Genomic DNA, 15616 nt, shown 5'->3' with positions numbered 1-15616 from the left:
TGTTTAAATGTTCGATGTGTGGAGGAAACGGAGAATCCCTGCTTTCGTCCACACAAAGCCACGGTTTACAGTCCCGTGTATTTTACACAAAGGAGAGTTCAAAGGAGATCACTCTCAGTCAAATCACACACACACAATGCGCACTCTTATCTTCCCACAGGCAAGCAGGGGAGTCCGCCCTCCCGTGGAACTTAACAAAATCTAAACTCTTTAACCTTCCTACTGTGTAAGAAAAACGTATTTTTGCCTTTTTCTCAAAGTAGATATAAAACCTATCTTTTCATGGATAAAGAAGCCAAACCAGCTAAACAAGAGTAAAAAAAACACCCCAGATGGCAGCAGAAAGCTAGGAAGGTTAACTAGGAGGCCCACGACACCTCAGCGGAATTTAACTGCTCCAAATTACCTGTACTTCTCTAGAAAACAGATGGGTCCGCTTTCCCATGGAATTTAACTGACTCATCAGTCAGGGGACTCCAACATCCCAGCAGAATTTACTGTTTCTAATTGCACTTGATAGGGTCTAGAATTGTCAAGGTTTTAAGTGACCTCTTGTCACTGCACTTTCATTACTTCAACAGAATCAAGATTCGTACTCACAGTCTGCTGGGCCTTCTCCTCGGATGATCTCGTCAACCACTCCGGTGTCCAACCGACTGATCGAGACAGCCCCGTGAAAAGGGTTTCTCTATCTATATGCCTTGGCCAAGGACTTGTCCTGCGTCGAAAAGTCGGCCGGAACCAGAAATAGTCCTATTGAGATCCCGGACGAGCCCCCAAAAATCTGTTAGGTTCAGATTCAGCAAAAGGATCAGCAGACAAAACCAGTGAGACAGAATGTTGATCTTTTCTCGCGAGGAGTGCATCCAGACTTACAGCAATCCAAAATACACTAAAGGTCTTGGTTACACTCCTCTCTTTTTATTAAGGAATGCCCTACCTACAATGTGAGACTAGCCCCTGATAGGTGGGGGGGAAAGCGTGGGCTAGTCTCAAGAGTGAAGAAACGAGATTCTATGTGAAACTAGAAGTCGCGGACAGGATCCCATGAGAACCGAAAAGTGAATGTTATGGGAAACAAAGTAGTCATGAGAAAAGAGTGCATAGACAAAATGACATGTGCAGACATCAACAACTTTCTTGGATTCCCAGATGTGTAGAAAGTCAGGAAGCTCCAGACAGCATCGTTTGACTTGCTGTGGACTGGGGGATGTCTGCAAGAAGAAACAGCAAGCATTCTGCGCAATAACTTTATTAATAAGTACTCATTAGGGAACTCATGATAACATATATATACAATTTATCTAACAGATCCCATGAGAAACGAAAAGTGTGCAAGGATAAAATGTTATGGGAAACAAAGTAGTCATGTGAAAAGAGTGCATAGACAAAATGACATGTGCAGACATCAACAACTTTCTTGGATTCCCAGATGTGTAGAAGGTCAGGAAGCTCCAGACAGCATCGTTTGACTTGTTGTGGACTGGGTGATGTCTGCAAGAAGAAACAGCAAGCATTCTGCGCAATAACTTTATTAATAAGTACTCATTAGGGAACGTATGATAACATATATATACAATTTATCTAACAATTCCCCCCTGTTTTATCATAAGTTCCCGGAGAACAACTCATCACCCATATGGCCACTTCAAAAAGATTTTCAGCCAAGGGATCACATTTCGCAAGAACTAACTTACACTCAGGAGGAAACTGAGTCATAATCGGCAAAGCTAGGGTCAAGAAACAAACCGGACAGGTTTACCACAATAGAGTCGCCGACCGGGTCGTCACTAGAGAAGGAACCCGCGTCGATCGAAAGGTCATCCCTTTGGAGCAACGGGAAAGTCTCAGCTGGTGGAGAGATAGCAGTTGTAATTAGTCTGTTAATTAGGGATCGGAGACAAGGGATGCAACAACATCCCCACAAGGTCAAAATGGCAGAGAAAACGGCAATGGAGACCAGGGCAGAGGAAACCAGGGTGCGGTACTTTCCGAACACGTCCAACCCGTCGGTCCAAACCTCTGTGTTCACCCCACTGTGCCCCTTCATCTTTCCGTTCAAGGTCCGCAGGCCCTCAAGGGCCTGGGACAGGCTTCCGCCGGCTGCAGTATTATTCGGAATAAACGTGCAACATTGCTCACCGAACATGGCGCAGACACCGTCCTCCTTTGAGAGTAGCATGTCAAGGGCCATTCGATTCTGGAAAGCCATGAGGGAAGTAGCGGCCAGTTGGGAGTGGACCGCCTTGAAACCCGCCTCGGACCAGTTTCCAAGCCTCTGCACGTTGTAATGGACGTAGTTAATCCTGTCAACATTTTTGTTAATAGTACACCACCAACACAGGGCGGATTCAAAACCAGCTGCTATCTGATTCACCAGCTTATACTCATCCGGTACTCCTCTAGGAACACCAATGGCGTCAATGTAAGTTGGATTAGCCGCGCCCCGCCATTCGGCGTTTCGTTTCGTTCTCGGCCAGAATACGGGAACCACGGACTTAGCAAAAGATGTTAGATCATAAGAGGACATCGGTATCAAATGAACAGGTAGCAATAGGGTTACCAAAGCGCAAATTCCGGAGCTGTTGAAAGGCAACCTATCATAAAGTTTTTTACTATTACACCAAAACCAAATATCACTACGAGCAATGGGCAAAAAAGGGGCAGCGACATTGGTCATGGACCCACACCATGAAGTAGGTAGAGCGCCGAGCTTCTCACCGGTACCAGGTAATCTAATGCAAGTAAAATTACCCTTAGCTACATAGAACGAAAAAAAGGGGTTTATACTTTGTCATAGAGGCAACAGGGTAAACCTTATCAGATTCAAAACAATCATGAGTGGGTGAAATGGATAGGCTTAACATTAAAGCAACAGCACACTTAGGAACTATATTTGCAGGTATGATTTTGAAAAGAGGTCTTGGACCCATGCATGCAATGCAACTGGTGTTAGCCATCTTCGCGGCCTGCTCAGCCATAAGAAGCCAGTTGTTGGTTTGACCGCTTATCCCTGTGGAGGCTACAAAATAGCTGTCTACATCAGTGAGGAGCATACTTGTGATTTTTGCTCCTGCTGACAGGGTGTAATTATTTGTAACGGGACGGTCTGCGACCGACATTGTTTTATTAATGCAAATAGCAATAGGAAAGTGAGGATCAATTTCAGAGGACCAAGCCCACAGTTGAAAACCCCAACAAGAAGTGTTAAACAAGGTGGCATTTGGAGGAAGAATTTGACCATCAGTGAGTGTAAGAGACAAAAGGAGGCTTTTGCCCTCATTTTTCAAAGTCACTCGTTTAGCAAAGAACACAGCCTTTTCACTGGAACCAGAGAGTGGGGTGACCATTTCGAAACCTTTCAAACTCTTCATAGGTAAAATAATAGAAGAAGATGTATTAGGAGCCACAGTAAACATTAATGACTTATTGTAAGTCCAAGACAAAAGCCATGGTACGCAAGTTGGAACGCAGACGGTTCCTGGAATACAAACAACCTGATCAAAAGGGGATTTAGTGTCGCGCTTATGTCTAGCAATTTTTCCCCCATGAGCCATATCAATTAGAATTAGCTTGGTAGCTGCCTGAGAGAAGAATGTTCGAGGCTCATGGTACTCTATCCATACAAATAAAATAACCCCCGAAAAAAATATAATGGTAACACAAACCAGCAAAAGCAACCAAAAGCACATGGTAGACTTTGCGCAGGCTACAGCCCGATTAAAGCACTCACCAAATGACTCTCTAATGCTCATATTTTGGATCTCCTCAGAGTCAACACCCTGAGCTTCGGATTGGTGTCTTGGAAATTGGCTTCTGCTAGCTTTCGTGTCAACCCTGGATCTTGGCACCAGGATCAGGCACTATTACCAGACTTTGCTCACCTTCCGTACTTAGGTTGGGTCTGCAGAGATCACCTTTTTACAATGAGATAAATGAATCCACGTGTTGAGTTCGGCTAATTTCAAAGCATTAGGTGTCGTGAGTAGTACCAAAAAAGGACCTTCCCACTTGGGTGAATGCCAATTCTTCCTCTTGATACTCTTGATCAAGACCCAGTCTCCCGGTACCACTTTGGGGTCTTCCTGCGGAGAAATGGGTTCACCATCAGTGTTATTGGTTAGATTCTTTTGACGTTCCAAAATTTTTCTCATGTAATCAGCTAACGCGGCCTTCTCGGGGATCTCCCATGTGTTCTTGAACTGAGGAAGCCTGTAAGGTCTTCCAAACATAGTTTCATAGGGAGTTAGCCCTGTTGTACTTGTAATATTTATGTACATTTTGACCAGGTCTAAGCACTGAGTCCATGGTCGTTTGGTTTCTCCCATACATTTCTTTAATCTGTTTTTTATAGTCGCGTTAGATCTCTCAACAACTGATTGTGAACGATAGGAACAATGGTTCTTTAGATTTATGTGGAACATTCTCCCAATGTTATGCACTATCTGATTTACAAAATGTGGACCATTGTCGCTGTAATTTTTTTTTTTCTGGAATACCGTATCTTGGAATCATGTCTTTGCATAAGGCCTTTGCCACCGTGAGTGCATCAGCATGTTCGGTAGGAAATGTTTCTACCCATTTAGAAAATGCGTCTATTATGACCAAACAATATTCTTTCCCTTCACATTTATGTAATTGGATATAATCCATATGTATTGTCTGAAACGGATACAACGGAGTCGGGAATTTCCCTCTCTGAGGTCTTAAATTGCCTTGTGGGTTATGTTTAGCACAGATCAAACACGCTCTGCAAAATTGTTGTGAAAAAGCTGCAAAGCCGTATGTTGTATAAATAGCCTCAACTTGTTTCACCTTACCCCCCGTCGAGACATGGGTGACCCCATGACTCGAAATAGCAGCCCATTTGAACAAGTTATGAGGCAAGACAGGTTTGCCCAAAGGTCACACAAAAAGACCAACAGTGTTTTTAGTTGCACCCCGTTTTTCCCAAGAGAGCCGTTCCTGGGAGGGGCTCTGAGACTGCATGTCAAGCAACACATCAGGGGGGATGTGTGACATCGAATCATGAGCCGTGAGAGACGAGAGGACATGGAGCAGGCCTTCTGCAGCGGCCTTCGCGGATTTGTCAGCAAAAGCATTACCGAGAGAAACAGGATCAGAGCTCGCAGTGTGAGCAGCACACTTGCAAACCGCCACCTTTAAAGGTAGCTGGACAGCGTCCAAAAGTTGAGTCAGTAATGTGGAATGGGTGACGGGCTTCCCTGCAGAAGTTATCATGCCACGGTTGCTCCACTGCTGAGCAAACACGTGCACTGTAGCAAAAGCATACATGACTATCAGCCCAGATAGTGACGGATTTGTTTACAAACAATTTGCTGGCCCCAGTCAAAGCAATGAGCTCAGCGGCCTGTGCAGACATATTGGATGGCAGTTTAGCAGCCTCCAAAACCATGTCGGCAGTAACAATGGCATACCCAGTGTCAAACGCACCTCTTGGATTAAGGTGCCCCCGGCTTCCCAGTAACGGGTTTGTTTTAGCCGGGTTCGGAGATTCGTCCGTAATCTAACCACCCGAGTTAAATTAACTCCTCCGGAATCAATCTAATTTCTGTACAACGCCAATCCCTCTCAAGTCACCCGAAGCTCGTGCCGAGTAACTCAATTCGAGGCAGGACTTCGAAGTGACCGCATCGTATTGATGGCTCCCCGCTAATGTTTGAAGTTCTTATTCGTTACGGATTTTTTTTAGATGTCTTTGTTAAGACCTCAGGGATTCGTTTGTATAGCGCACCCAAGCACTAGTTTTGCCGAAGTAAATGTTAATATGGGTCCGTTCCACTTGGTCGCTCATGCAGCGAGCCGACCAACTTTTTTATTCGAAAGAGAATCGAATTAATAAAAGTGTGACAATAATAGCATTTAGGAAGAAAATTCTGATTAATTCTAACTTCGTATACGCGGATCTAGCTCTTAACCGTCGGAGTTCTTCACCCCTCTTAATTGCTTTAAAAAAAAAAAAAAAAACTTATTCTAAACCGGATAAAAATGTCGTGCTCTGTTTAGATTTGCCCAATAATTAATTTGGAAGGCAAGTCTATTTTTTGATCGTGTCCCGTTCAACTTTTGACGCGGCCCGACAATTTTAGGAACTGGGCCGCGCCCGACGGACAATCGAAATACTTTTATTCTCCTCCAACTCCAATGATTTATTTTAACCGTCGTCGTTATTTTATTTAGAAGAAGTAAATTTCCAACAATTCACTTTTAACGAAATCCACTCCTCCTTTAAATATTTACGAAAGTTATTTAATTCTCCAACTTCCTCGGAGTTACTTTTTCCGCGACCCGTCAAAAAGGGGAAGCGGGCCTGAGCCTTTCAAATAGTTAAATAACTTTCCGTTCTACACAAACCAATAATCTGATTTAAACACTTCCTTTAATTTATTCAAACGAAACAACTTTCGAACGGATCGAAATTCACTCGTGGCTCAAATAACTACGGAAGTTATTTAAGTCTCTAACTTGTTCGGAGTTCCTTTTTACGCGGCCCGTCTAAAAGGGGAAGCGGGCCTGAGCCTTCGGTTGCATATTCAGTACAAATCCGCGCACAACGAAGTAAGTAATATACAAAACACATTTATTGAAGAAACATGGAATAGAATTACAAATCTCAATTACTCCAGAAACTGAACAACTTCACTCACTGATACCCGTGTTAATAAAATCATTCAATCCCAGAACAATTCGATTGCAAAACACAGTTCATAAAAAAGGGAAGAGGTAAATACCAGTTGCGTGCTATTTTTGGTGGAAGCAAAGTCGAGTGATCAGTTCGATCTTGCTTCTAAAATCCAAATTAGAGAAACAGGCTGGCCACGAGGAAGCCGGCGGCCCGATGACTATTCCCCCCTCTCGCTAAAATACATAAAAACGGTCATCTTCACCAATTTCTCGTTTAAAGTTGTCCAGTCCAATTTTTAGGAGTAAATCCAAGTTAATTTCAGTCCAGTGATCCTGCGTCTCACACAAAGATCTTTGGGACTTTGGAAAAAATCTTGAAACTCCTCCGGGCCTCTTCACGTATGAGAGCTCTTTTGGGGGGAAAAGCCCTGAAGCTGCTCCTGCAGGACCTTTTATAGACCTCTCCGTCCCCCCCCTCCCCTTTCTTTTCTCCGGTACTTTCCCTATAGGGTAAGACTGCCCAGTTTTCCCACGCCTATAGAAGGGACTGGCCAGCTTTCTCACGCCTATAGAGGGAACTGGCCAGTTTTCCCACGCCCATAGAGGGAACTGGCCAGCCTCCCCACGCTTTGTTATCTGTGGCCTTCAGCCGCTGTTTCCGCCCTGACCACGCAGTACTTTCCACCAAATGCACAGCTAGTGGTAAAACCTTTCACTTCCCCTTTTCACCCTTGACCTACTTTCTTAAACAATTTATGTCACGCCACTATTCTCATAGTGACGGGTTTCTTGATCGAATTGACAAATAATATTGCTTAAAGCGGTTACAGAATACATTTTTAGCCAAGCAAAGAAATAAAAATAAAAATCACATTTGTGCTTCTCCAAACAATTTATGTCACGCCACTATTCTCAGTGACGGGTCTCTTGATCGAATTGACAAATAATATTGCTTAAAGCGGTTACAGAATACATTTTTAGCCAAGCAAAGAAATAAAAATAAAAATCACATTTGTGCTTCTCCAAACAATTTATGTCACGCCACTATTCTCAGTGACGGGTCTCTTGATCGAATTGACAAATAATATTGCTTAAAGCGGTTACAGAATACATTTTTAGCCAAGCAAAGAAATAAAAATAAAAATCACATTTGTGCTTCTCCAAACAATTTATGTCACGCCACTATTCTCAGTGACGGGTCTCTTGATCGAATTGACAAATAATATTGCTTAAAGCGGTTACAGAATACATTTTTAGCCAAGCAAAGAAATAAAAATAAAAATCACATTTGTGCTTCCATGCGTGACTCACACTCTGACACCGTGTTCCTTTTTTATATCCATTTTAACCGGTTTAGCTTATTCCGGCCCCTCTATTGGTCTCCCGTTTTGGTCTGGCGCCATCTTTTGGACAAATTTGGAATTTCAGCTCTGCCAATTTATTCCTGTGAACAATCCATATTCTACCATTTGGACCATCTCTACCCCCATGTTACACGACACCCTCCCCTTGGATTGAAAACAGGTATAAATTATCCCTGATCCCCAAGAGCTACACAGCCATGTCGTCGTCTTCGTCTGAGATATTCACAACCTCAGCGGTCGTTGAAGTAGGGCAGGCCGCTGCCATGTCTCCCTGTCGGGCGATCTCTGCGAAGGCGTTGATCAGGCGCGACAACCGACTAGCAGCGTTGTCGTCCTCAGCGTGGTTCTCCACGGCGAGGGCTCTCAGCTCCGGTGTTGAACGCCCCGTGGCCACACTCTCGACATCTGCCTCCTCATTTTCAGCCTCACTCCCGCGTCCTCCGTCTCGAGCCTCATCGTCGTCCTCAGACTCAGAAGGAGCTGCATCCACATCCAGCGGGCTTATCAGCCGTACGGGGCTGGTGGGCGAGTCGAGGGGAGGATCATCATTGTAGCCAGGCCCTCCATACGTACGGCTGCCGTCTGGATCCCGACGCCCCATGCAACCCTCGCATGGCTCTCTGCACCGGACGTAAGACCCATCCAGGGTCCAATGTCCAACACACCGTCCTCCTCCCCGACGCGCAGGCCGGACAAGCCCCACAGGGGCCTCGCTGGGCATCCCCATAGGTCGGTGTAATCCATATCCTGCGTTTGGGTGCGTGTAAAAGTCAGCCGGGAGAAAGCGATGAGGAGCGCTCACTGTCAGACAGCGCCCACATTGCCAATGTGAAATGACGCATCGGGTGCCGTTCTGTTGACGCCAGGTCATGTGAATCAAAGGCCAGATAGTGCCGTGGGTTACTCCTGCTCCATGCATGAGAACCGTACGTGCCATCAGGGGCCCTGTAGTTGTCTCGAGCAGAGTCGCAGTGGTCATCAAATCCGCACATCCTTCCCATCCGAGATGGTCCAAGCTGGACTGCTCTCCCTCTTTTACATACAGACCGTCAGGGACCAGCCAAGCCAAACTAAAGCCGGCCTGATAACAACAGTTTCCCACATAAGATCTCCCGATCACCCAGGCCAATTTCATGTGGCTCATCCCGCATAGGATGCATTTAGGTGCATCCGTAATACGGTGTACAGTCTGTAACACATGGAAGCACAAATTTTAACATTTTTCATGTTACACATCAAACAATCACCCCTCTGCCAGCCCCTCGGTATACAATAGAGGGGCTTCTCGGCGGCTGCCCTCCCGCCTCTCGGGGCGGGAGGGGAAAAAAAACAGAGTATGTAAAAAACCAGGTTATCATTGCCAATTGGTCCACCACTTCGGTCCAAAGTAACACAGACAATGACCCCCATACCATGCACCAGAGTACGAGTTTGGCCGTACGCCATCTCCACGCGACAGAGGTGCGGGCATGCTGGTCAAGTCTGACTACCATCTTTATAACATACATGGCCATTCCTATCACTAATATTGCTTCTAATATGACAACCCCGAAAACAACATAATAAACAAAAATTGACACCACTTCCAAAACACTCCACAAAATAAGCAATACAATTTCGGCGATACCTCTGGGGGTATCAGGGTCAACATACATTCGGCCATGCATGTAGACTACAAAAAGACCCAAACCCATCGTGTGTCTTGTGTATAAAAATCTCAAAATCAAAACCTTGAATATTGATATGACCAAAATCACGGGGCGAGTGAGTTGTTGCAAATCCCAAGACCCAGAACAGCAGTAGGCTGTCCAGATACTGAATAAAACCCAATATTGAACTTCGTTACTCACTCTCATCGCTCCTGGCCTCCCTCTTGGATTTAAAAACCCGCTTGAGCTGTTTGTTGCCACGATTAGTTCTTTTTTTTTTCTCTCTCTTTTGTCTCTTGCAGTTCCAGTCTCTGAGCTGTCAGGCTCAAATGCCCGACGGCCGCCCGACTTCTCCTTTTAATAAGACGTTCCGACCACCCCTCTTGTGGGCCGTCATTTGCCTAACTAGAGACGCCTCTCTCTCGCGGGGGTAAAACAAAAGCCTCTTAATACTACCTTTTATGGCAATGCACAAAGTTGTTGCTATTCCTATCAACGCAAACCCTACTAGCACCCACGCCCAGATTGGCCCCAGTACCACCTCCAATGCACCGCTGATCACATCACCAAAAGCCTCAACCGCGGCACTTGTTGCTGACTGAAGCGCCGCCCCTATCTTCTCATACCAAGTGCAATCATGAATGTTTTCTCCATGGCCACATTTTATCCAATGCTCTGAAGGGGAGAAACATGTTCCATTATTGAAAATTCTATTGGGGCCAATCCAATAGACACTGGCTCGCCTAGATTTAGCAATCCTTCATTTTGTACCCAGGTAGTACAAGGCGCCCGGTCTCTAGCGGGCTGACGCCTCCACCTGTTTTGTGGCGAGACGTACTCCCATAAAGCCCCTTCTACACTCCTGTATCCTTCATCTTGATATTTATCTAAACAATATTCTTTCCAATTAGGCAGTGTAACACATTGTTCACGAGCTAAGGTAATTAAACATTTTGTTTTCTCAGTGTTACAAGTCATCGACCAGGGCCGGGGATTCACATAAATATATGGGGAGTAAATTCCTGTGGGCTTGATATCAGTCTCTTTTGAATATACCGTTGACATAAATTGGTATTGAACCCAGTAATTTGTTGTTACGTTTAAACAGGGTATAACCCATTGCTTCATCTCATACCCGTTAAATCCCCACCATGTCTTGGCGGGGTCCCGAACGTCTATTTCAGACCATGCCTGTAAAATTCCTTTCACTGTTTTGTTTACTAAGAGACTGGCACAGTTGTGAACCCACCTGGTGCCCAAGACGGATCGCTTGATCTCATCCAGGTCACATCTTGGTGACTTCCCAACTGTCCAATCCCTCCCATGCAATCCAGCATAAATTTTCCCCACTACGCATTGGTCAATTTTGTCAAATTCTCCCGGAGTTACCGTCAACAAATCGGCAGGAGTGGGTAAGCGTTGAACCCATAAGTGCCTTGCTGACGGGTATAACCGGTGTCTGCCTTGGTAACTGCTGGGCACAGCAACCCATTTTTCTACCTGCCATAACCATGGAAATGAACTATTTAGCCAAAATTCAAAATCTACTGGTTCCTTATTTGGGTTGAACTTCCTCCCTCCCCTTGTTGACACCGCAACAGGGGACTTAATCTTTTGAAATTTATATGCCCACATTATCACATGATAATTATTTTCACAAAATTGTCCCACGTTAAAGTAACACGCATTTAACCTACTAAAAACTCCCTGACAGTCCCAAAATACTGACTTCTGGCTGTCGGGCAGGCTTCTCGGCATCCGGTTAAGGCGACGCTTACTTGAATAATCCTGAGTTTTTTCGCAAACCAACTCTAAACAACTCCAGCACGGCTCCCATCCGGGATAAGTGCCACGGCACGTGGAGTTCTTCATTGGGGCCGGGAATGAAAATTCATCCGGCCTTTTTCCACTTTTCTCCCAATACCCTCCTTTTGATTCGGGCAACGGGACACACGAGGCATTGCTATACCATTCCGCATGCTCCTCGCCCACTTTCAAAATCCAATTTCTTTTAACAATTTTCTCTTCACGTTTGTTCTTGCAAATCAAACTTATCGTTAGGTTAGCAAAGTTTTCTGGCGCTTTGAAATACCTCATATCACAAGCACTGATGTTACTCATTATTTGCCCTGTCCAATTCACGATACCCAAATTATCGGGAAAGTGAGTTACTTCACTCACTATTTCCCTTTTTGTCTTATACCGTCTTTCCTCCTCGTCTCCTGCGCGCGGAATTGCTCCTGGTTCCAGTGGCAAGGCGATCATCTTCTCTCGTCGTCGCAGCACCGATGTCCAATATTGTCTGGTAGCGATGTCTGGTGCTATGGATGTATTCCATTTCACGGTGACGCTTCCAAAGTCCACTGCCCAACAGGTTTGATTGAAGAGCTTCGTTCCATCGTACTCGATATTGATCATCTCCATCGGGTCATAGCGGGCCGCGCTCTTCCAAAGTGTGAAGCTGAGTAGGATGCCTGTCAAAATGACTGAAAGCATTATAGCTGTCAGCCAATCCGTCACCAGATTCTTCTTCCATGATATCGCCGGCTGAGGGAAAATAGATGGTCTCCATTCAATTGTACTCCAATCCATTGGAGGGTTGTCGGGTAGATTCGGTGGTTCGTTGCAGAAAGGCGAAGTGCTGGGAATCTCATACCCGCTGTCTGCAAATAAAGTTGCTCCTCGACTTTCAAAGTTCCGCTCTGGATCCTTTTTCACGGGAACTGCGTTCGCGTAGATTGGCTCCAGAGCTATCCATTCCTGATTTACATAAATATCTTGCTCTTCTTCCATGAAAAACGGATTCCTCCAGTTCTTCCCCTCGTTGTCTGTGGAAGCCCCGGTCCCGGGGCTTCGCCCAACCGCCGGTCCCGCTAGGTCGCCACCAGCGGGATCATCCGTGTAGCCTGGGAGGGTCATTGGTGACCCCCCACTCTCCAGAGTCATTGTTCTCCTTCTCTTGGCTCCGCGCGGGTAGTTCATGGTGGGTCACTCCTCAGGCCTGAATGAAGATCTGGCTCTTCTCTCCTGGCTTTATAGGAGGTCTTCCAGCCCCTCCTCCTTCCCAAGCTCCTCCCTTGCGCCAAAGAAACCGTTCCCCTCTTCGGCTGGGCCCTTCCTCCGGCGGTCTCCGTCTGGTTTTCTTTCTGTTATTAGTTATGTACAGTCCATTAACAATACATTGTTATAGGACTTCTATATACACATGTATACACACACCGTTATATGCACACTCATTTTTATATACATGTATGTACACATTATTCTCTTTTTTTTTCAGTCGTTCTCCCCCTGGGAATCTGGCTGGCTCCACAGCCTAGTCAATTCCTCTACTGCGGCCCGACCCCTCTTTTTCTTTTGAGGTTCTGTTTTTGTGGACCACACTGCATAATAGGAGGCCGTTCGAGCCAACGTTCCCAGCGGCCTATCGGATGCAGACGGACCTGGTTCCTCGGGCCTGGGGTCTACCGCATCATTCGACATGTTGTTCTCTTGGCTACCGGCTTGTTTCCTGGTTTCGGAGGCTTTGCGCTTCATTTCTGCCAGCACTGGACATGTCTTAAGGGTGCGGTGACGCTCCAGACCCCATCTGGTGTTCCCTTTTCCATCACATCCAGGCGTGGGACACACCTCGAGGCTCCCCACATACACCGGGCAAGCTCTAAATGAGCGGTGGTGTGTTGCCCCTGGTCGGGCGCTACCGCTTCCGTCGCAGCCAGGAGTAGGGCAATTTGCCGGATACAACTTCGTCCAATCAAAAGGGGTCCAGTCTTGTAGAATCCTCCTGGGTTGGTCACTTACGCCACCGCCCTCCGCTTTTGGACATGATAAGTTTCCCTCCTGGACTTTTGCTTCTGGCAGGAGTGAAGTGGGTTGACTTTCCACTTGGACTTCTGGTTCTGGCGGGAGAGAAGTTGTTTGAATTTCCACTTGGACTCCTACTTCTGCCAGGAGAGAAGTGGTTTGACTTTCCACTTGGACTCCTGCTTCTGGCGGGAGAGAAGTGGTTGAATTTTCCTACGTCACCACCGATTGGAACATGCTTCCTCCAGCTGGACATCCCTGTGCCAACTCCTGGCTGGGACCTTTATCCCATTCTCTTGCTTCCGACCGGTCAAGGTCATCTGTCTCCTTGGCCTTTTCTTGAGGTTCTATCTCCGCTACTGTGCCGTGCTCCTTTCTCGTTTGTATTTGTTCCCTAAGAATATCCCGTATCTGGGACCCGGTGTTTCTTATGGCTACAAATTGGCTAAGCCTTTTGGCCTCCAATTTGATTCCCAGTGAATATATTCCTTCGTAAGGAATGATGGCCATTTTCACTGTAATCCCTACCAGTGCTGCTTCACCCTCATTCACTATAAGGACTGATCCGACTTTATTCCCAGGGGCAAAACAGTATATTCCCTTTTTGGTCACATACTGGAAGTCTTTGTTACTCGTGTCCAAAACACTTCGATAGCAGTACATGTTGCTCACGGTCGGGCTTGTTTCCGCAGGGGCTGCCTCCACTTTGACCAATGGTGCGTCCTTGCACGCCAACAACTGGGCTACAGCCCGAGCCCAAGTCATGGGCCTCCAAGGTCCCTCAAGCAGGTCCCCAAGGACTGCGGTTCCTCCTGCGGAAAGAACCGACTCACGAGCAAACAAGGCCATTTCGTCGGCCTTTTCTGTATAACTGTCGGGGGCAGGCCGGCCGACTGGCCTTGGCCAAGGCCAACAATGGCCCAAGGCCAGATAAAGGTTCTTCATGGCCTGATTATTATCATATGCCGGCCAAGATGCTCCTCCCAACACTGGATAGAGGGTCGCCAGGGGGGTCATTGCCCTGGTGATTTGCCATCCCTCTGCTTCTCCGACTTTCAATAATTTTCCTCTTGCCATGCGATCTAAACACATGAGGCAATATTTCAGCTCATCGCCGTCCCACACATACGTGCACGAGTTAATTTGTCGAGCCCGTACATCCGTAGTTGGTCCGATCTCCCACTGTGAAAAAAACACCATTCGTGCCAAGATGGTAATTCGACACTGGTGGCATACCATGGCATCTAATACTTTGACTGGAAGCTTGTCCTCATTTCTCTGGGCAAATTCCAGCTCTCTTACTTCGGTGGTCAGTACAGGTGGCATCATGAAGCCTACTCCCGACCACATAGTAGGCAACAGGTTGGGTGTCAAACAAATGACACAAGCTTCGTTGACCCATGTCCAGTGAAAATGTTCTGGTCCACCGGGTGTGCAACCCCGCTTGGCCAATCTCACCAGATTTAGGGCCCTTCCGGTCTGGATCCCATTTGGTGTTCTTCTTACGATGACCGCACCTTTGTGTGCGGCCATGCGCACGAAGGCTGGGATTGTTCCGTGGTCCGTTGCCATATGTTATTTAAATTACTTCTTGGCTTGACTCGGGTCAGCCGATAACGGCTTCAGCTGTTCAACTCCTTGGATACCTTTCTTCTTTAGTCGTACTGTGTTTCTATCCAAAACTCCACTAACTATGTCCGAGCAGTCGTACTTGGCCTTCACTGCCGTGTTGCTGTTCAGGTCCCTCGACTTGATCCACACCTTCTGTCCAACGCTGATCCGACACTTCTCTTTATTCTGGGACAGCCGTCTTGGGTTCTGCCCACTTCTTGTGACACAAAGAGTCGTTGGTTCAGTTCTTCGGACGGGGAGGGCCGGCTGCTTCTGCTCCTCCCGTTCAGGTCTGCAACCAAATCAAGCAATTTAGTACTCCACTCTTTTCCGTTTGCATTTTTTCCCAACCAGGTTTTGACCAGACCAATAGTACTTTCTGCCACCCCATTTGCTTGTGGTGTATAAGGAGGCGAATAGACTCTGACTATTCCCCACCTACGACACCATTCGTCCACCTGGGCGTTTTTGAAATGTGTTCCATTGTCTGTTCTCAACTCTTTTGGGATTCCTAGCCACATGCACCCATCTTCTAGTGTCTTG

This window comes from Syngnathus scovelli, chromosome 18 (genome assembly GCF_024217435.2).
Source record: "Syngnathus scovelli strain Florida chromosome 18, RoL_Ssco_1.2, whole genome shotgun sequence".
Classification (NCBI taxonomy): domain Eukaryota; kingdom Metazoa; phylum Chordata; class Actinopteri; order Syngnathiformes; family Syngnathidae; genus Syngnathus; species Syngnathus scovelli.
Note: the sequence above shows the minus strand (reverse complement) of the source record.